Below are 22040 nucleotides of genomic sequence, written 5' to 3'. Positions count from 1 at the left end.
GTAGAAAGTGTAGTAGGTGGTAGAAAGTGTAGTAGGTGATAAAAGGTGGTTGAATGTGGTAGACGGTGGTAGAAAGTGTAGTAGGTGTAGAAGGTGGTTGAAGGTTTAGTAGGTGATAGAAGGTGGTAGAAGGTGGTAGTTGGTAGAAGGTGATAATAGATGGTAGAAGGTGGTAGAAGGTGGTAGAAGGTGTAGAAGGTGACAGAAGGTGGTAGGTGGTAGTAGGTGTAGTAGGTGGTAGTAGGTGGTAGAAGGTGGTTGTAGGTGGTAGAAGGTGGTAGAATGTGGTAGAAGGTGGTTGTAGGTGGTAGAAGGTGGTAGAATGTGGTAGAAGGTGGTTGTAGGTGGTAGAAGGTGATAGAAGGTGGTAGAAGGTGGTAGATAGTGTGGTAGATTATATAAGGTGTTAGGAGGTAGAAGGTGTGGTAGGTGATAGAAAGTGATAAAAGGTGGTAGAAGGTGGTATTAGGTAGTAGGAGGTGTAGTAGGTGGTAGAAGGTGGTAGATGGTGTTGTAGGTGATAGAAGGTGGTAGAAGGTGATGGGAAGGTGGTAGAAGGTGATAGAAGATGGTAGATGGTGTTAGATGTTCATAGAAGGTGTACGAAGGTGGTGGGAAGGTGGTAGAAGATTATAGATGTTCATAGAAGCTGATGGGAAGGTGAAGGAAGGTGATGGAAGGTGATAGACATGTCAGTGTCTGGCTTTGCTGCTCTCATACTGATTCTCCTCTCTATCCCAGTAGGCCCTGGAATCTCCCCTTTCACTCCTGTCTCTCCTCTAGCCTAGAATCCCTCTGCACTCTGACTTTAATAACACACACACACACACACACACACACACACACACACACACACACACACACACACACACACACACACACACACACACACACACACACACACACACACACACACACACACACACACACACACACATACACACACACACACACACACTTTTCCCCCTCACACTCATACACACACTCCATCCCCCCCAAATACACACTGCCCATAGTTTTTACTACCTCCTCTTCCAAACACCTCACCGACCGCCTCACCTCACTTCTCCTCCAGCTTGTTAATGTCTGCTTTGCTGCTCCTTCCAGCCCGCCCAGCTATGACAGAAAGGCACTTAATAACAATTGGTTGAAACAACGCCCTGGGTCCTGTGTGTCTTCAGTATTGGGGGGTGGGGGGCGAGGGGAGCTGAACAGAGGAGGAAGACAAAAGAGAACAACGGTCTGATGGTCCTGTGTGTCTTCAGTAGGGTGGGGTGGGGGGTGGGGGGTGGGGGGAGCTGAACAGAGGAAGAAGACAAAAGAGAACATGGTCTGATGGCTGTTTTTCATCGCATGTTATTTGCCCCTCTACAGACACACTAATACACTCCACAGCCCATGCATGTTATTTGCCCCTCTACAGACACACGAACACACTCCACAGCCCATGCATGTTATTTGCCCCTCTACAGACACACTAACACACTCCACAGCCCATGCATGTTATTTGCCCCTCTACAGACACACTAACACACTCCACAGCCCATGCATGTTATATGCCCCTCTACAGACACACTAACACACTCCACAGCCCATGCATGTTATTTGCCCCTCTACAGACACACTAACACACTCCACAGCCCATGCATGTTATTTGAAAGACCCTACTGGTTATGTGCTGCTCACAGACACTTAACGTGAACGCAGTGGCATGAACACACTCACTTCCCATAAGATTATTGTTTAATTAAAAATCCTACAATGTGATTTTCTGGATTTTTTTTCTCATTTTGCCTGTCATAGTTGACGTGTACCTATGATGAAAATTACAGGCCTCTATCATCTTTTTAAGTGGGAGAACTTGCACAATTGGTTGCTGACTAAATACTTTTTTGCCCCACTGTATATATATAGAGTACAGGGAACATGAGGTTGAATATATTATTATGACCTGCTAGATCTACTGTCTCTTTTATATTATGACATTTCAGCTAGATCTACTGTCTTTATTATATTACAACAGACCAGCTGTATGTACTGTCTCAATTTCACTTTGGCCATTGTTGTGGGCCTGCCCTCCCCTCAACTGTCACGGGATACTAGGAGTGGTGGGTTGGAATCAGGCGCAGAGAGCAGGGTTCAGTATGTCGTGATTTATTCTCCGGCCAAAAAACGGTCACGCCAACATAGAACAGACCAGCCCAAAACACAGGACCAAACAGTCCGGAGAATACACACATGAAAACCACATCCAACAGCCAACTTCGGCGGAAGTCGTGACATCAACAGCCTCAAAAAGGCTCTTTCATGTGGGTTGTGGCGGCAGACACACGCATCGCACATTTAATTAGCATTTTTATATATTCCTTCTAAAATAAAATAAAATCACAAATAATATATTTTAGATTATTAATTTCAAACAAGGGCATTAGCATGAGAAGAATTTACCAGTCCAAAACATGTCCTCTCCATTCCAAAAAAAAAAAAATCCTCCACTTGGGAATCGCAAAATGAATCGTCCTACAACAATCTCTGTCTCACTTTTCCGATCAATTTCTTCTAAAATTGTGTGTACACCTATATATCTAGACTTAGATTTAGCTTTCACTGACTTAGTTGCCATACTGATTGATATATAAACAGCTGAATCTGCGCGTTTACCAAACAATGCAGTGCGTAATATGCGTAGCTCCTTCCGGTATAAAACTTCAATAGCAATGACTCTCCTAATGCTGGAGTTTACTACGTGGGTTGGTCTTCCAACACATAACCATTGCATATTGCCGTTTACCTCAGCTCATTGGCTATCTACCCAGCTAGATTTCAAGACGATCAGTGGTCATTGGGTTAAAATACAGTCAATTAACGAAACAGTGGTCATATCATTGGTGCACAGTGATGTCATTACTTGTTGTCTTCAAATCGGTTTCTTTCAGTCAATAGGTCCCACGAAATGGCCCATCAGTTTTGGTTGTGTTACAAACAAACCAGTTGATTGCAATGAAACCAAACATGACTGGAAAAGTCACGGTCTGTGTGGGTATTTACACTCGAATGTGTCGTCGAAAATGGAATGAGACGGAATTCACGACACAAGCGGTTCACAAAATGTTTCGTGTTAGGCTATAAAAACGGATTTTATCAAACAAAAGATAATTCATTGTGTAACAATGAGCATTGGGATTGCAAACAGACGAAGATCGTAAAAGGTAAACGATTTATTTTAATGCAGTTTGTGATGTTGTTAGCCTGTGCTGGTTGAATTGTTTTTATTTTTATGGGGCTCTATCCTCAGATAATCACATCGTATTCTTTCACAGTAAATCCTTTTTTAAATCTGACAACGCAGTTAGATTAGCAAAATTCTAGGCTTTCGATACATGTGAGACACTTATATTTTCATGAATGTTTAATATGACTATTTATGTAGCGATCACCGTATGTTGTGGAATTTCAGCCCGCTAGCGGGTTCCGTGCGCAGAGGGGTTAATGCAAACGCTGTGTCAGACTTTACTTTACGGAAAAAGCATAATCTGATTACGGCACTCAGAGCCCAATCCAGCCAAAGAAATATCCACCCTGTTGGAGTCAACAGAAGTTAGAAATAACATAAATATTCACTTACCTTTGATGATCTTCATCAGAAGGCACACCCAGGAATCCCAGTTCGACAATAAATGACTGATTTGTTCCATAAAGTTCCATAAAGTCCATCATTTTAGTCCAAATAGCCACTTGTTGTTAGCGTGTTCAGCCCAGTAATCCATCTTCATGAAGCGCGAGCACTACGTCCGGACAAAAACTTGAAAAGTTCCGTTACAGGTTGTAGAAACAAGTCAAACGATGTATGGAATCAATCTTTATGATGTTTTTAACATAAATCATCAATAAGGTTCCAACCAGAGAATTCCATTGTCTGAAGAAAAGCACTGTCGGGAGCGCGCGTCACGAGCCTGAGACACTCTGCCAGACCCATGACTCATTCAGCTCCCATTCTCCCAACTCCCAAGTTTCTAAAGACGGTTGACATCTAGTGGAAGCCTTAGGAAGTGCAACTTGACCCCATAGACACTGTGTATTCAGTAGGCCAAGCTTTGAAAAACTACAAACATCAGATTTCCCACTTTCTGGTTGGATTTCTCTCAGGTTTCCGCCTAACATATGAGTTCTGTTATACTCACAGACGTCATTCAAACAGTTTTAGAAACTTCAGAGTGTTTTCTATCCAATGCTAATAATAATATGCATATATTAGCATCTGGGACAGTGTAGGAGGCAGTTCACGCTATTCATCCAAAAGTGAAAACACTGCCCCCTATCCCAAAAAGGTTCCACCTAACCGAGGAACTCAATTTAACCTTGCACGATACCCTAGATGCAGTCGCACCACTAAAAACTAAAAACGTTTGTCATAAGAAACTAGCTCCCTGGTATACAGAAAATACCAGAGCTCTGAAGCAAACTTCCAGAAAATTGGAACGGATATGGCGCCACACCAAACTGGAAGTATTCCGACTAGCTTGGAAAGCTTGTCGCATTGAAGAGCCCTCACTGCTGCTCCATCATCCTATTTTTCCAACTTAATTGAGGAAAATAAGAACAATCCAAAATGTATTTTTGATGCTGTCGCAAAGCTAACTAAAAAGCAGCATTCCCCAAGAGAGGATGGCTTTCACTTAAGTGGTGATAAATTCATCTTTGAGGAAAAGATCATGATCATTAGAAAGCAAATGACGGACTCCTCTTTAAATCTGCGTATTCCTCCAAAGCTCAGTTGTCATGAGTCTGCACAACTCTGCCAGGACCTAGGAGCAAGGGAGACACTCAAGTGTTTTAGTACTATATCTCTTGACACATTGATGAAAATAATCATGGCCTCTAAACCTTCAAGCTGCATACTGGACCTTATTCCAACTAAACTACTGAAATAGCTGCTTCCTGTGCTTGGCCCTCCTCTGTTGAACATAATAAACGGCTCTCTATTCACCGGATGTGTAACAAACTCACTAAAAGTGGCAGTAATAAAGCCTCTCTTGAAAAAGCCAAACCTTGACCCAAAAAATATAAAGAAACTATTGGCATATATCAAATCTCCCGTTCCTCTAAAAATGTTATGAAAAAGCTGTTGTGCAGCAACTCACTGCCTTCCCGAAGAAAAAAATGTATACTGGTTTTAGACCCCATCATAGCACTGAGACTGCACTTGTGAAGGTGGTAAATTACCTTTTAATGGTGTCAGACCGAGGCTCTGCATCTGACCTCGTGCTCCTAGACCTTAGTGCTGCTTTTGATACCATCGATCACCACATTCTTTTGGAGAGACTGGAAACCCAAATTGGTCTACAGGGACAAGTTCTGGCCTGGTTTAGATCTTATCTGTCGGAAAGATATTAGTTTGTCTCTGTAGATGGTTTGTCCTCTGACAAATCAACTTTAAATTTCGGAGTTCCTCAAGGCTCCATTTTAGGACCACTATTGCTTTCACTATATATTTTACCTCTTGGTGATGTCATTCGGAAATATAATGTTAACTTTCACTGCTATGCGGACGACACACAGCTGTACATTTCGCTGAAACATGGTGAAGACCCAAAATTGCCCTCCTGGGAAGCCTGTGTTTCCATCTATGTAACGTTGCAAAAATCTGAAACTTTCTTTCCAAACTTTATGCAGAAAAATTCATCCATCCTTTTGTCACTTCTAGGTTAGATTACTGCTATGCTCTACTTTCCCGGCTACGCGGGTAAAGCACTAAATAAACTTTAGTTAGTGCTAAACACGGCTGCTAGAATCCTAACTAGAAGCAAAAAATGTGATCATATTACTCCAGTGCTAGCCTCTTTACACTGGCTTCCCGTTAAGACTAGGGCTGATTTCAAGGTTTTACAAAGCATTACATGGGCTTACTCCTACCTATCGTTCCGATTTGGTTCTGCCGTACACACCTACGCGTACGCTACGGTCACAAGATGCAGGCCTCCAAACTGTCCCTAGAATTTCTAAGCAAACAGCTGGAGGCAGGGCTTTCTCCTATAGAGCTCCATTATATGGAATGGTCTGCCTGCCTACCAATGTGAGAGACGCAGACTCGGTCTCAACCTTTACGTCTTTATTGAAGACTCATCTCTTCAGTAGGTCCTATGATTGAGTGTAGTCTGGTCCAGGGGTGTGAAGGTGAACGGAAAGGCACTGGAGCAACGAACCGCCCTTGCTGTCTCTGCCTGGCCGGTTCCCCTCTCTCCACTGTAATTCTCTTCCTCTAACCCTATTACAGGGGCTGAGTCACTGGCTTACTGGTGCTCTTCCATGCCGTCCCTAGGAGGGGTGCATCACTTGAATGGGTTGAGTCACTGACGTGATCTTCCTGTCCGGGTTGGCGCCCCCTTTGGGTTGTCCCGTGGCGGAGATCTTTGTGGGCTGTACTCAGCCTTGTCTCAGGATGGTAAGTTGGTGGTTGAAGTTATCCCTCTAGTGGTGTGGGGGCTGTGCTTTGGCAAAGTGGGTGGGGTTATATCCTGCCTGGTTGGCCCTGTCCGGGGTATCGTTGGACGGGGCCACAGTGTCTCCCGACCCCTCCTGTCTCACCCTCCAGTATTTATGCTGCAGTAATTTATGTGTCGGGGGGTTAGGGTCAGTCTCGTATATCTGAAGTATTTCTCCTGTCTTATCCGGTGTCCTGTGTGAATTTAACTACTTGACGCTACCCATCCCGTTAGCGGGATAATTTTCGTCAACAACCGCTGAATAGCATAGCGCCACAGTCAAATAATATTACTAAAAAATATTTATATTCATGAAATCACAAGTGCAATATTGCAAAACACAGATTAGCATTTTGTTAATCCACCTGTCATCTCAGATTTTGAAATGATGCATTACAGCGAAAGCAATCCAAGTGTTTGTGTAAGTTTATCGATAGCCTAGCATAGCATTATGTACACTAAGCATTAAGTAGCTAGGTCACGAAAATCAGAAAAGCAATCAAATTAATCGTTTACCTTTGATGATCTTTGTATGTTTTCACTCACGAGACTCCCAGTTATACAACAAATGTTCCTTTTGTTCCATAAAGATTATTTTTACACCCAAAATACCTCCTTTGTTTGTCGCGTTATGTTCAGAAATCCACAGGAAAGAGCGGTCACGACAACGCAGACGTATATTCCAAATAATATCCATAATGTCCACAGAAACATGTCAAACGTTTTTTTATAATCAATCCTCAGGTTGTTTTTTAAAATATATATTCGATAATATATCAACCGGGTGTGTAGGTTTTTCAATAGGACAGGGAGAAACAATGGCCGCTTTACTCTGTAGCGCAAAACTCACTCTGAGAGCCCCCACCTATCCACTTACGCAATGTGATCTTTCACACAAATTTTTCAAAATAAAAGCCTGAAACTATGTCTAAAGACTGTTGACACCGCAGAGAAGCCATAGAAAAAGGGTTCTGGTTGATATCCCTTTAAATGGAGGATAGACATGCATAGGAACAGAGAGGTTTCAAAATAAGAGGCACTTCCTGGTTGGATTTTCCTCAGGTTTTCGCCTGCAATATCAGTTCTGTTATACTCACAGACAATATTTTTACAGTTTAGGAAACTTTAGAGTGTTTTCTATCCTAATCTGACAATTATATGCATATTATAGTTTCTGGGGCTGAGAAATAGGCAGTTTCAAATGGATATGTTTTTTAGCCAAAAACGTACATTCTGCCCCCTACACGCAAAAGGTGTAAACTCTCTTTATTTCTCTTTCTTTCTCTCTCTCTGAGGACCTGAGCCCTAGAACTACCTGGCCTGATGACTCCTTGCTGTCCCCAGTCCACCTGGCCGTGCTGCTGCTCCAGTTTCAACTGTTCTGCCTGCGGCTATGGAACCCTGACCTGTTCACCGGACGTGCTACTTGTCCCAGACCTGCTGTTTTCAACTCTCTAGAGACAGCAGGAGCGGTAAACATACTCTCAATGATCGGCTGTGAAAAGCCAACTGACATTTACTCCTGAGGTGCTGACCTGTTGAACCCTCTACAACCATTTTGATTATTATTATTTGACCCTGCTGGTCATCTATAAACATTTTAACATCTTGGCCATGCTCTGTTATAATCTCCACCCGGCACAGCCAGAAGAGGACTGGCCTCCCCTCATAGCCTGGTTCCTCTCTAGGTTTCTTCCCAGGTTCCTGCCTTTCTAGGGAATTTTTCCTAGCCACCGTGCTTCTACACTTGCATGGCTTGCTGTTTGGGGTTTAAGGCTGGGTTTCTGTACAGCACTCTGTGACATCAGCTGATGTAAGAAAGGCTTTATAAATACATTTGATTGAAACTTGTTTGATGATGCCGCCACCGCTATGCTTGAAAATACGGGGAGTTGTACTCAGTAATGTATTGTATTGTATTTGCCCCAGACGTAACACTTTGTATTCAAGACAAAAAGCGAATTGCTTTGCCACATTTTTTGCAGTGTTACTTTAGGGCCTTGTTGCAAACTGGAAGCATGTTTTGGAATATTTGTATTCTTTACAGACTTCTTTCTTTTCACTCTGTCAATTAAGTAAACATTGTGCAGTAACTACAATGTTGTTGATCCATCCTCAGTTTTATTCTATCACAGCCATTCAACTCTGTAACTGTTTTAAAGTTGGCCTCATAGTGAACTCCCTGAGCGGTTTCTTTCCTCTCCGGCAACTCAGTTAGGAAGGACACCTGTATCTTTGTAGTGACTGGATGTATTGATACACAATCTAAACTCTAATTAATAACTTCACCATGTTCAAAGGCATATTCAATGTCTGCTTTTTTATATATACAGATTCAGATTCAGAAAACGTTAATGTCCTCAGAGTGGCAATTCATCTTGCAGCAGTCATAAAACATATCACATATAAAAAATAAATAGGCAGGTTAAGTACAATTAGTCCAACATTTTGTTAAGTTGCAGAAATGCATTCGGAATAAGAGTACTTGGCCTTATTTTTTTTATTTTTACCTTAGGTGCTCTGTACCTGCGTCCAGACTGAAGGAGCTGGATTTCAGGGTGGAATGGATGGGAAGAGTCAACCTCTATTTTATTGGCCTTATGGAGGTCTCTGCCCAGGTAGAGATGACAGATCTTGCTGTTGCTGCCCCATTATTATTCTGCAAGTCTTGACAAGCTTGCCCAACCTATTTTTCTGTGCAACCTTGATATTCCCAAACCAGCAGGTCACGAAGTAGGACAGAATGCTCTCAATTAAGGATTTATAAAAGAGAACCATGATGGTTAGATCAACATAAAAATAAGTGCAGTTTCTGTAGGTGCCCTTCTTTGTGAGGCATTGGAAAACCTCCCTGGTCTTTGTGATTGAATGTCTGTTTGAAATTCACTGCTCGACTGAGGCACCTTACAGATAATTAGGCTACACGTACAGTACCAGTCAAATGTTTGGACACACATACTCATTCCAGGGTTTTTCTTTATTTTTACTATTTTCTACATTGTAGAATAATATTGAAGACATCAAAACTATGAAATAACACATATGGAATCATGTAGTAACCAAAATAGTGTTGAACAAATCAAAATATATTTTAGATTTTAGAATCTTCAAAGTAGCCACCCTTTGCCTTGATGATAGCTTTGCACACTCTTGGCATTCTCACTCACTCACACTCGAGTGGCTGCTAACACGGTCATGAAAAGGGGGGAGGCCTAACAATGTTATAGTGTAATGGCTTGGGAGCAGGCAATGTTGAAAAGTCATCTTTAGACATGTTATACTTTTCGTAGTTTTGTAATTGACTAAAACAAATGAGAAAATTGCGTTTGAAAAAGGTTAAGTTTTTGCTGTGAGCCAGTGGGGGTAACCTAGGTAACCACAGGTTGTTTTCTCCACAGGCAGGCAGGGCCTCGATGTTCTACCTAATAACAACTGGGACAACCCTACCCGGGAGCATTGTGGACCGTGGGTCAGGATTTTTGACCTGGTTACATGTACATTGAACAACAAAGCTGCTTTTCTGAATGTCTTGTTTTTTTCTGTGTAGCAAAAAATGGGGGTCAATGGGAAATAATTTTTGTTTTCCCCAATTTGTGGGATTGCAGTCGCTACAGTTTTAACTGAGCAAATATCCCTTTTGGTTAAATTGTTCCCTTTATGTACAGTAAGTTAGTCTTGCAATGCAATGAGCTCCTTGGCTGTGTCCTAATGTTAATGGTCTCCCTGACTAGAGTTGGTTGTTGGTTATTTTATCGTGTTACTATTGTATTTTTATCTCTTCGTACATTTTAACATGTTTTAATTGCATTGTTGGGAAAGAGCTCGTAAATGAGCATTGCACGGTAAAATCTATACTTGTTGTATTCGGCGCATATGACAAATACAATTTGATTTGATTTTCAGTGCAGTGATACAAATACACTGGTTGATTAGCCACTTGTAAAGAAGTCGTGTAGGTGCTGTAAAAATGTCTAACCCACAGTGGGGTAAGTAACCACTGTGTAATGAATCACAGCGGCCCAACTCTCACATGTTAAACCACATGAAATGCCACTAACGATCCCCCATGCGTTAGAGAAATGTTTTTTTTTTCTTTCACACAAAATGTTAAACACTAATCATCAAGTTGGCACCAGCAATTAAATGTGTTATAGGGCCACAGCACAGGGATATTTTAATTGTAGGAGGAAGGTTGTCATTTCAAAAACAGAGGGAAAAACAGATAAATAAGAAAAGAGAGAGAGAGCGAGAGCGAGAGAGAGAGAGAACTTGCTAGATATAAAAACTTCTTCTTAAGTTTTATGTTGCATAATGAAGCAATACGATGTGGTTGTCATACCTTGCTACCTTAAGATAAATGCATTAACTCTACATCACTCTGGGGAAGAGCATTTCCTATATTACTAGAATGTTGAATGTAAATGTGCGTACACATACCATACATCTAGCGTACATCTACAGTAGCATACATCTAGCGTACATCTACTGTAGCATACATTTAGCGTACATCTAGCATACATCTACAGTAGCATATGTCAATGATTTAGTTATAGGAGAAACGAGACCAAGATGAGACTCTGGACAAGGCGGATACGGTATATTTGAGGCATTTTAATCTAGCATAGTAATATCTGGCAAACGTGCAGCACGGCTCCTATCGTCCACTCTTAGGGAGGTTTCGGAAAAAGAGGGCGTAACACATATTTGGGCAGTACATTTATACATTGAAATGACGTAGGTAGATTCTAGTAGTCCTGGCTCCTGGTTGGTTGTCCGTAGGTGATAGACAGTCCTCTCCAGCCTGTTGTCTGTATCCCATTGGTTCTTGACAGAGTTCTTTGTCTTTGTAGCCCATCCCAAAGGGTTTGGAGCAGTGTATATTCATGGGTTATCAGTGTGTTTAACAACAGTCCGTGAATGCGTCATTACATGTTTTAATATGTTATTACAACACATACATTTAGCGTATATCTATCGTAGATCTAGCATACATCTACTGTAGCATACATCTAACGTACATCTACAGTAGCATACATCTAACGTACATCTACTGTAGCATACATTTAGCGTACATCTATCGTACATCTAGCATACATCTACAGTAGCATACATCTAGCGTACATCTAGCGTACATCTACTGTAGCATACATCTAACGTACATCTAATGTACATCTACAGTAGCATACATCTAACGTACATCTAGCATACATCTAACGTACATCTACAGTAGCATACATCTATCGTACATCTAATGTAGCATACATCTAGCGTACATCTATCGTACATCTAGCATACATCTACAGTACCATACATCTAGCGTACATCTAGCATACATCTACAGTAGCATACATCTAGCGTACATCTATCATACATCTAGCGTACATCTACTGTAGCATACATCTAACGTACATCTATCGTACATCTAACGTACATCTAGCGTACATCTACAGTAGCATACATCTAGAGTACATCTAGCATACATCTACTGTAGCATACATCTAGCGTACATCTATCGTACATCTAGCGTACATCTACAGTAGCATACATCTAATGTACATCTATCGTACATCTAGCATACATCTAACGTACATCTATCGTACATCTAGCATACCTCTAACAAACATCTAGTGTACATCTAGCGTACATCTATCGTAAATCTAGCATACATCTAACAAACATCTAGTGTAAATCTAGCATACATCTACAGTAGCATACATCTAGAGTATATCTAGTGTACATCTACAGTACCATACATCTAGCGTACATCTAGCATACATCTAGCATACATCTATCATACATCTAGTGTATATCTAGCATACATCTACAGTAGCATACATCTAGTGTACATCTATTATACATCTAGAGTACATCTAGCATACACCTGGGCAAACATCTAGCATACATCTAGCATACATCTAGTGTACATCTAGTGAACATCTACAGTAGCATACATCTAGCGTACATCTAGTGTACATCTACAGTAGTATACATCTAGTGTACATCTAGCATACGTCTAGTGTACATCTAGTGAACATCTACAGTAGCATACATCTAGCGTACATCTAGTGTACATCTACAGTAGCATACATCTAGCATACATCTTGTGTACATCTAGTGTACATCTACAGTAGCATACATCTAGTGTACATCTACAGTAGCATACATCTAGTGTACATCTACAGTAGCATACATCTAGTGTACATCTACAGTAGCATACATCTAGTGTACATCTACAGTAGCATACATCTAGTGTACATCTACAGTAGCATACATCTAGCGTACATCTAGTGTACATCTACAGTAGTATACATCTAGCACACATCTAGCAAACATCTAGCGTACATCTAGCAAACATTAGTGTATATCTAGCATATATCTACAGTAGCATATATCTAGCATACATCTAGCATACATCTACTGTAGCATAGATCTAGCATACATCTAGCATATATCTAGTGTACATCTACAGTAGCATACATCTAGCAAATATCTACCGTACATCTTGCATACATCTGCAGTAGCATACATCTAGCATACGTCTACAGCAGTATACATATATCGTACATCTAGCATACATCTAGTGTACATCTACAGTAGCATACATCTAGCATACATCAAGTGTACATCTAGCATACATCTACAGTAGCATACATCTACAGTAGCATACATCTAGCATACATCTACAGTAACATACATCTAGCATACGTCTACAGCAGTATACATATATCGTACATTTAGCAAACATCTAGCGTACATCTAGGGTACATCTTGCATACTTCTAGCATACATCTACAGTAGCATACATCTTGCGTACTTCTACGGTAGCATACATCTTAGTGTACATCTAGTAGACATTTAGTGTACATCTACTGTACATCTAGCATACATCTACAGTAGCATACATCTACAGTAGCATACATCTAGCATACATCCGTACATCTAGCGTACAACTAGCATACATCTGCGTCCCCCCTGACTTTAAAATGGCTCCAGATGCTCCCCTCCTCAAGAAAAAAAAACACTTGACTCATCTGACGTCAAAAACTATAGACCTGTATCCCTTCTTCCTTTTTCTTTACAAAACATTTGCGCGTGCTGTCTCTGATCAACTCTCTCGTTATCTCTCTCAGAATGTTCTTCTTGACCCTAACCAGTGGGTCACTCAACCGAGACTGCTCTTCTCTGTGTCACGGAGGATCTAGCACTCCCAAATCTGACTCTCTCCTCGTTACCCACGTACTCTCACTACTGGTGTCCCCCACGGCTCAGTTCTAGGCCCTCTTCTCTCATACACCAAGTGACTCGGCTCCGTCATATCCTCACATGGTCTCTCCTATCATTGCTATGCGGATGACACTCAACTATTTTTCACCTTCCCCCCTTCTGACACCCAGGTGGCAACACGCATCTCTGCGTGCCTGGCAGATATCTCAACTTGGATATCGGCCCACCACCTCAAGCTCAACCTCAACAAGACAGAACTGCTCTTCCTCCTGGGGATGGCCTGCCTGATCAAAGACCTCTCCATCACGGTTGACATCTCCATTGTGTTGCCCTCCCAGAGTGCAAAGAACCTTGGCGTGACCCTGGACAACAACCTGTCGTTCACATCAAAGCAGTGAGACGCTGCTGCAGGTTCATGCTCAACCTATGGAGAGTACGACCCTACCTCACACAGGAAGAGGCGCAGGTCCTAATCCAGGCACTTGTCCTCTCACGTCTGTTTGGCTGGGCTCGCCGGTTGTGCCATCAAACCCCTGCAACTTATCCAGAACGCAGCAGCCTGCCTGGTTTTCAACCTTGCCAAGTTCTCTCATGTCATCCCGCTCTTCCACACATCCACTACCAGACCTTGGTGCTTACCTACACCAGCTCAGGTACTAGACCCCCCCCCCCCTCCCCACACACACCTCCCCTTCTAGCTCTGACTACTGACAACTACGTTATTGAGGGGAAATGTACTTTCTATGCTTGTGATATGTGGTTGTCCCACAGAAGATGAATGCACTAATTGTAAATCGCTCTGGATAAGAGCATCTGCTAAATGTATATAGGATGGAATACAAATGAGACCACTAAGCATGTTGGAGTTATCTCACATTCAAGACCACTAAGCATGTTGGAGATATCTCACATTGAAGATCACTAAGCATGTTGGAGTTATCTCACATTGAAGACCACTAAGCATGTTGGAGATATCTCACATTGAAGACCACTACGCATGTTGGAGTTATCTCACATTGAAGACCACTAAGCATGTTGGAGATATCTCACATTGAAGACCACTAAGCATGTTGGAGGTATCTCACATTGAAGACCACTAAGCATGTTGGAGATATCTCACATTGAAGATCACTAAGCATGTTGGAGATATCTCACATTGAAGACCACTAAGCATGTTGGAGATATCTCACATTGAAGATCACTAAGCATGTTGGAGATATCTCACATTGAAGATCACTAAGCATGTTGGAGATATCTCACATTGAAGATCACTAAGCATGTTGGAGATATCTCACATTGAAGATCACTAAGCATGTTGGAGATATCTCACATTGAAGATCACTAAGCATGTTGGAGATATCTCACATTGAAGACCACTAAGCATGTTAGAGTTATCTCACATGAAGTCAAAGGGATACAACAGATGCTCCCCCACCGATTCCAACCACACACACACACACACACACACACACACACACACACACACACACACACACACACACACACACACACACACACACACACACACACACACACACACACACACACACACACACACACACACACACAAAGTCATTAGCATGCATTCTATTTCTCCTAACTGTAGTGTAATGCTCAGGTCCTTCATTTGGATAAGAGAAGAAAGAGGTAGAGAGGAGGAGGGGGGAAAGGAGGGAGGGGGAAGGAGGAAGAGAGGAAGGAGGGAGGGGAAGGAGGGAGGGAGGGGGGAAAGATGAAGGGGGAAAGGAGGGAGGAGAAAGGGAAGAAGGAGGGAGGGGGGAAGGCGGAAAGAGGAAGGGGGAAAGAGGGAGAGGCCGGGATACCAGGTCTACGTTGGTCTATGCTGCCAGTGGCAGTTAATGAGGTCCTCAGTGTGTTTCCCACACACATATACAAACGCAGACACACACACACACACACACACACACACACACACACATATATATACAAACACACACACACACACACGGGAAGGGGTTTCCGACAACCTGGGAACTCGTTAGGAAGCATCTTAGTTTAAACTATCATCCTTCCCTACCTCCCTCCTCCTCTCCTCCCCAACCTCCCTCCTCCTTTCCTCTCCCTACCTGCCTTCTCCTCTCCCTACCTCCCTCCCTCATCCTCTTCTCTCCCTACCTGCCTTCTCTTCTCCATACTCCTCTCCTCTTCTCTCCCTACCTCCCTCCTCCTCTTCTCTCCCAATCTGCCTTCTCCTCTCCCTACCTCCCTCCTCCTCTTCTCTCTCTACCTGCCTTCTCTTCTCCATACTCCTCTCCTCTTCTCTCCCTACCTGCCTTCTCTTCTCCATGCTCCTCTCCTCTTCTCTCTCTACCTGCCTTCTCCTCTCCCTACCTCCCTCCTCCTCTTCTCTCTCTACCTGCCTTCTCTCGCTACCTACCTTCTCCTCTTCTCTCCCTACCTGCCTTCTCTCCCTACCTCCCTCCTCCTCTTCTCTCCCTACCTGCCTTCTCTTCTCCATACACCTCTCCTCTTCTCTCCCTATCTGCCTTCTCCTCTCTGAAAAACTCTTTACACATGGCATGACAACTATGATGTAATGAATAGAACATACCAGATGACCACTATGATGTAATGAATAGAACATACCAGATGACCAACAGATGACCACTATGATGTAATGAATATAAAATACCAGATGACCACTATGATGTAATGAATAGAACATACCAGATGACCACTATGCTGTAATGAATAGAACATACCAGATGACCAACAGATGACCACTATGCTGTAATGAATAGAACATACCAGATGACCACTATGCTGTAATGAATAGAACATACCAGATGACCAACAGATGACCACTATGATGTAATGAATATAAAATACCAGATGACCACTATGATGTAATGAATAGAACATACCAGATGACCACTATGCTGTAATGAATAGAATATACCAGATGACCACCAGATGACCACTATGATGTAATGAATAGAACATACCAGATGACCACTATGCTGTAATGAATAGAACATACCAGATGACCACTATGATGTAATGAATAGAACATACCAGATGACCACTATGATGTAATGAATAGAACATACAAGATGACCACTATTTTGTAATGAATAGAACATACCAGATGACCACTATGATGTAATGAATAGAACATACCAGATGACCACTATGATGTAATGAATAGAACATACCAGATGACCACTATGCTATAATGAATAGAACATACCAGATGACCACTATGCTGTAATGAATAGAATATACCAGATGACCACCAGATGACCACTATGCTGTAATGAATAGAACATACCAGATGACCACTATGCTGTAATGAATAGAACATACCAGATGACCACTATGATATAATTAATAGAACATACCAGATGACCACTATTTTGTAATGAATAGATCATGCCAGATGACCACTATGATGTAATAAATAGATCATACCAGATGAGCACTATGATATAATTAATAGAACATACCAGATTACCACTATTTTGTAATGAATAGAACATACCAGATGACCACTATGATGTAATGAATAGAACATACCAGATGACCACTATGATGTAATGAATAGAACATACCAGATGACCACTATGATATAATTAATAGAACATACCAGATGACCACTATTTTGTGATGAATAGAACATACCAGATGACCACTATGATATAATGAATAGAACAGACCAGATGACCACTATGATATAATTAAAAGAACATACCAGATGACCACTATGATATAATTAAAAGAACATACCAGATGACCACTATGCTGTAATGAATAGAACATACCAGATGACCACTATTTTGTAAGGGGGAGACAGAGGAGTACGGGGTGGAAGGGGGAGACAGGGGAGTACGGGGTGGAAGGGGGAGACAGGGGAGTACGAGGTGGGAGGGGGAGACAGGGGAGTACGAGGTGGGAGGGGGAGACAGGGGAGTACGGGGTGGAAGGGGGAGACAGGGGAGTACGGGGTGGGAGGGGGAGACAGGGGAGTACGGGGTGGAAGGGGGAGACAGGGGAGTACGAGGTGGGAGGGGGAGACAGGGAGTACGGGGTGGAAGGGGGAGACAGGGGAGTACGGGGTGGAAGGGGGAGACAGAGGAGTACGGGGTGGGAGGGGGAGACAGGGGAGTACGGGGTGGAAGGGGGAGACAGGGGAGTACGGGGTGGAAGGGGGAGACAGGGGAGTACGGGGTGGAAGGGGGAGACAGGGGAGTACGGGGTGGAAGGGGGAGACAGGGGAGTACGAGGTGGGAGGGGGAGACAGGGGAGTACGGGGTGGGAGGGGGAGACAGGGGAGTACGGGGTGGAAGGGGGAGACAGGGGTGTACGGGGTGGAAGGGGGAGACAGAGGAGTACGGGGTGGGAGGGGGAGACAGGGGAGTACGGGGTGGAAGGGGGAGACAGGGGAGTACGGGGTGGAAGGGGGAGACAGGGGAGTACGGGGTGGAAGGGGGAGACAGGGGAGTACGGGGTGGAAGGGGGAGACAGGGGAGTACGGGGTGGAAGGGGGAGACAGGGGAGTACGGGGTGGGAGGGGGAGACAGAGGAGTACGGGGTGGAAGGGGGAGACAGGGGAGTACGGGGTGGAAGGGGGAGACAGGGGAGTACGGGGTGGAAGGGGGAGACGGGGGAGTACGGGGTGGAAGGGGGAGACAGAGGAGTACGGGGTGGAAGGGGGAGACAGGAGGTGGAAGGGAGAGACAGGAGGTGGAAGGGGGAGACAGGAGGTGGAAGGGGGAGACAGGAGGTGGAAGGGGGAGACAGGGGAGTACGGGGTGGAAGGGGGAGACAGGAGGTGGAAGGGAGAGACAGGAGGTGGAAGGGGGAGACAGGAGGTGGAAGGGGGAGACAGGGGAGTACGGGGTGGAAGGGGGAGACAGGAGGTGGAAGGGAGAGACAGGAGGTGGAAGGGGGAGACAGGGGAGTACGGGGTGGAAGGGGGAGACAGGAGGTGGAAGGGGGAGACAGGGGAGTACGGGGTGGAAGGGGGAGACAGGGGAGTACGGGGTGGAAGGGGGAGACAGAGGAGTACGGGGTGGAAGGGGGAGACAGGAGGTGGAAGGGGGAGACAGGGGAGTACGGGGTGGAAGGGGGAGACAGGGGAGTACGGGGTGGAAGGGGGAGACAGGGGAGTAAGGGGTGGAAGGGGGAGACAGAGGAGTACGGGGTGGAAGGGGGAGACAGGGGAGTACGGGGTGGAAGGGGGAGACAGGGGAGTACGAGGTGGGAGGGGGAGACAGAGGAGTACGGGGTGGAAGGGGGAGACAGGGGAGTACGGGGTGGAAGGGGGAGACAGGGGAGTACGGGGTGGAAGGGGGAGACGGGGGAGTACGGGGTGGAAGGGGGAGACAGAGGAGTACGGGGTGGAAGGGGGAGACAGGAGGTGGAAGGGAGAGACAGGAGGTGGAAGGGGGAGACAGGAGGTGGAAGGGGGAGACAGGAGGTGGAAGGGGGAGACAGGGGAGTACGGGGTGGAAGGGGGAGACAGGAGGTGGAAGGGAGAGACAGGAGGTGGAAGGGGGAGACAGGAGGTGGAAGGGGGAGACAGGAGGTGGAAGGGGGAGACAGGAGGTGGAAGGGGAGACAGGGGAGTACGGGGTGTAAGGGGGAGACAGGGGAGTACGGGGTGGAAGGGGGAGACAGGAGGTGGAAGGGAGAGACAGGAGGTGGAAGGGGGAGACAGGAGGTGGAAGGGGGAGACAGGAGGTGGAAGGGGGAGACAGGAGGTGGAAGGGGAGACAGGGGAGTACGGGGTGTAAGGGGGAGACAGGGGAGTACGGCGTGGAAGGGGGAGACAGGGAAGTACGGGGTGGAAGGGGGAGACAGAGGAGTACGGGGTGGAAGGGGGAGACAGAGGAGTACGGGGTGGAAGGGGGAGACAGGGGAGTACGGGGTGGAAGGGGGAGACGGGAGTACGGGGTGGAAGGGGGAGACAGGAGGTGGAAGGGAGAGACAGGAGGTGGAAGGGGGAGACAGGAGGTGGAAGGGGGAGACAGGAGGTGGAAGGGGGAGACAGGAGGTGGAAGGGGAGACAGGGGAGTACGGGGTGTAAGGGGGAGACAGGGGAGTACGGCGTGGAAGGGGGAGACAGGGAAGTACGGGGTGGAAGGGGGAGACAGAGGAGTACGGGGTGGAAGGGGGAGACAGAGGAGTACGGGGTGGAAGGGGGAGACAGGGGAGTACGGGGTGGAAGGGGGAGACGGGAGTACGGGGTGGAAGGGGGAGACAGGAGGTGGAAGGGAGAGACAGGAGGTGGAAGGGGGAGACAGGAGGTGGAAGGGGGAGACAGGAGGTGGAAGGGGGAGACAGGAGGTGGAAGGGCGAGACAGGAGGTGGAAGGGAGAGACAAGAGGTGGAAGGGGGAGACAGGAGGTGGAAGGGGGAGACAGGAGGTGGAAGGGGGAGACAGGAGGTGGAAAACACTCAACAAGGTCTCACGGTTACCAATTTTACTTCCGATTTCGATGTTTGTCCAAGCTTCCCCAAACATCAAATTTTGACGGTTAAATTTGGGATAGGGTTACAGTTAGAACATAAACTGTTAAGATTAGGCATTCATTCCCAATGGTTAAGGGTTAAATTTAGGCCTTCATTCCCAATGGTTAAGGGTTAAGTTTAGGCCTTCATTCCCAATGGTTAAGGGTTAAGTTTAGGCATTCATTCCCAATGGTTAAGGGTTAAGATTAGGCATTCATTCCCAATGGTTAAGGGTTAAGAATAGGCATTCATTCCCAATGGTTAAGGGTTAAGTTTCGGCATTCATTCCCAATGGTTAAGGGTTAAGTTTAGGCATTCATTCCCAATGGTTAAGGGTTAAGATTAGGCATTCATTCCCAATGGTTAAGGGTTAAGATTAGGCATTCATTCCCAATGGTTAAGGGTTAAGTTTAGGCATTCATTCCCAATGGTTAAGGGTTAAGTTTAGGCATTCATTCCCAATGGTTAAGGGTTAAGATTAGGCATTCATTCCCAATGGTTAAGGGTTAAGATTAGGCATTCATTCCCAATGGTTAAGGGTTAAGATTAGGCATTCATTCCCAATGGTTAAGGGTTAAGATTAGGCATTCATTCCCAATGGTTAAGGGTTAAGATTAGGCCTTCATTCCCAATGGTTAAGGGTTAAGATTAGGCCTTCATTCCCAATGGTTAAGGGTTAAGATTAGGCCTTCATTCCCAATGGTTAAGGGTTAAGATTAGGCCTTCATTCCCAATGGTTAAGGGTTAAGTTTAGGCCTTCATTCCCAATGGTTAAGGTTTAAGATTAGGCCTTCATTCCTAATGGTTAAGGGTTAAGATTAGACCTTCATTCCCAATGGTTAAGGGTTAAGTTTAGGCCTTCATTCCCAATGGTTAAGTTAAACATGAACTTAACCATTAACCATTAACTTAACCATTGGGAATGAATGACTAAACGTAAGGTTTGGGATAGATTTTTGTTTAACCTAGCACAGGGATTGAACAAGGGACCCTATGAGCCGGAGCTCACAGCTTGCATCTATCCACCATTTCCAGAACACCCTACCGAACTGCAAGCCCACTTGATGGTCATAGCGCCCACTGCTGCCCCTAGTGGCCGGTTTTCAAGTCATCTCCTGACGTCCTGGGTACCTGGACTACTGTTTCACTTCGCCTTGGATCTTGAGCGACCTGGCTGAAACACTAGCAGTGGTTGGTAACACTGTATAATTTTGTAAAGGGTTTATAAAAAGGTTATAATTACAATATTAATCATTATTTAATAGTTTGAAAATGCATTATAAACCAATAATAAACTGTTATATCGCATTGGTCAAAATAGTGAAATAGCCAGTCAGCGTTTGCCAAATAGAGACAATGTTTACCTCCAGTTATTAACCCCTTATAAATGCACTTACATACGGGTGACTCTTATAAGCATTTGTATCATCATGAAACCTTATTTTCAATAGTTGCACAGTTGAACAATACTTATTTTCTCACTTTTGGGTGTGATTATTATTTGTATTATACCTTTATTACAACAAGGAACACAGACTGAGACCAAGGTCTCTGTTACAGCTGGGCCCTGCGTATACATGTTTACACATACAGTTCAGGTACAATGATTAAGAAACTACACAAGACAAACTAAACCATCACAGATAACACAAAACAATACAGCAATAGATTTTCACACAGGTTATTCCCCTAACAGGTTTTTCCCCTAACAGCTCAAGAACTTGTATTACCAGAAACAGTTACAAGAAATACAAAAATAAAAATCACCCAATAAATGTTTAAAATGAGCAACAAGGGGACAAAAGTCTCAAGTTTAAGTTTAGTCTGCAGGCTATTCCATAGGCAAGGAGTGTAACAGGA

The sequence above is a fragment of the Oncorhynchus mykiss genome, chromosome 17, assembly GCF_057628025.1.
Source record: "Oncorhynchus mykiss isolate SJ-2025 chromosome 17, ASM5762802v1, whole genome shotgun sequence".
NCBI classification, from domain to species: domain Eukaryota; kingdom Metazoa; phylum Chordata; class Actinopteri; order Salmoniformes; family Salmonidae; genus Oncorhynchus; species Oncorhynchus mykiss.
Note: the sequence above shows the minus strand (reverse complement) of the source record.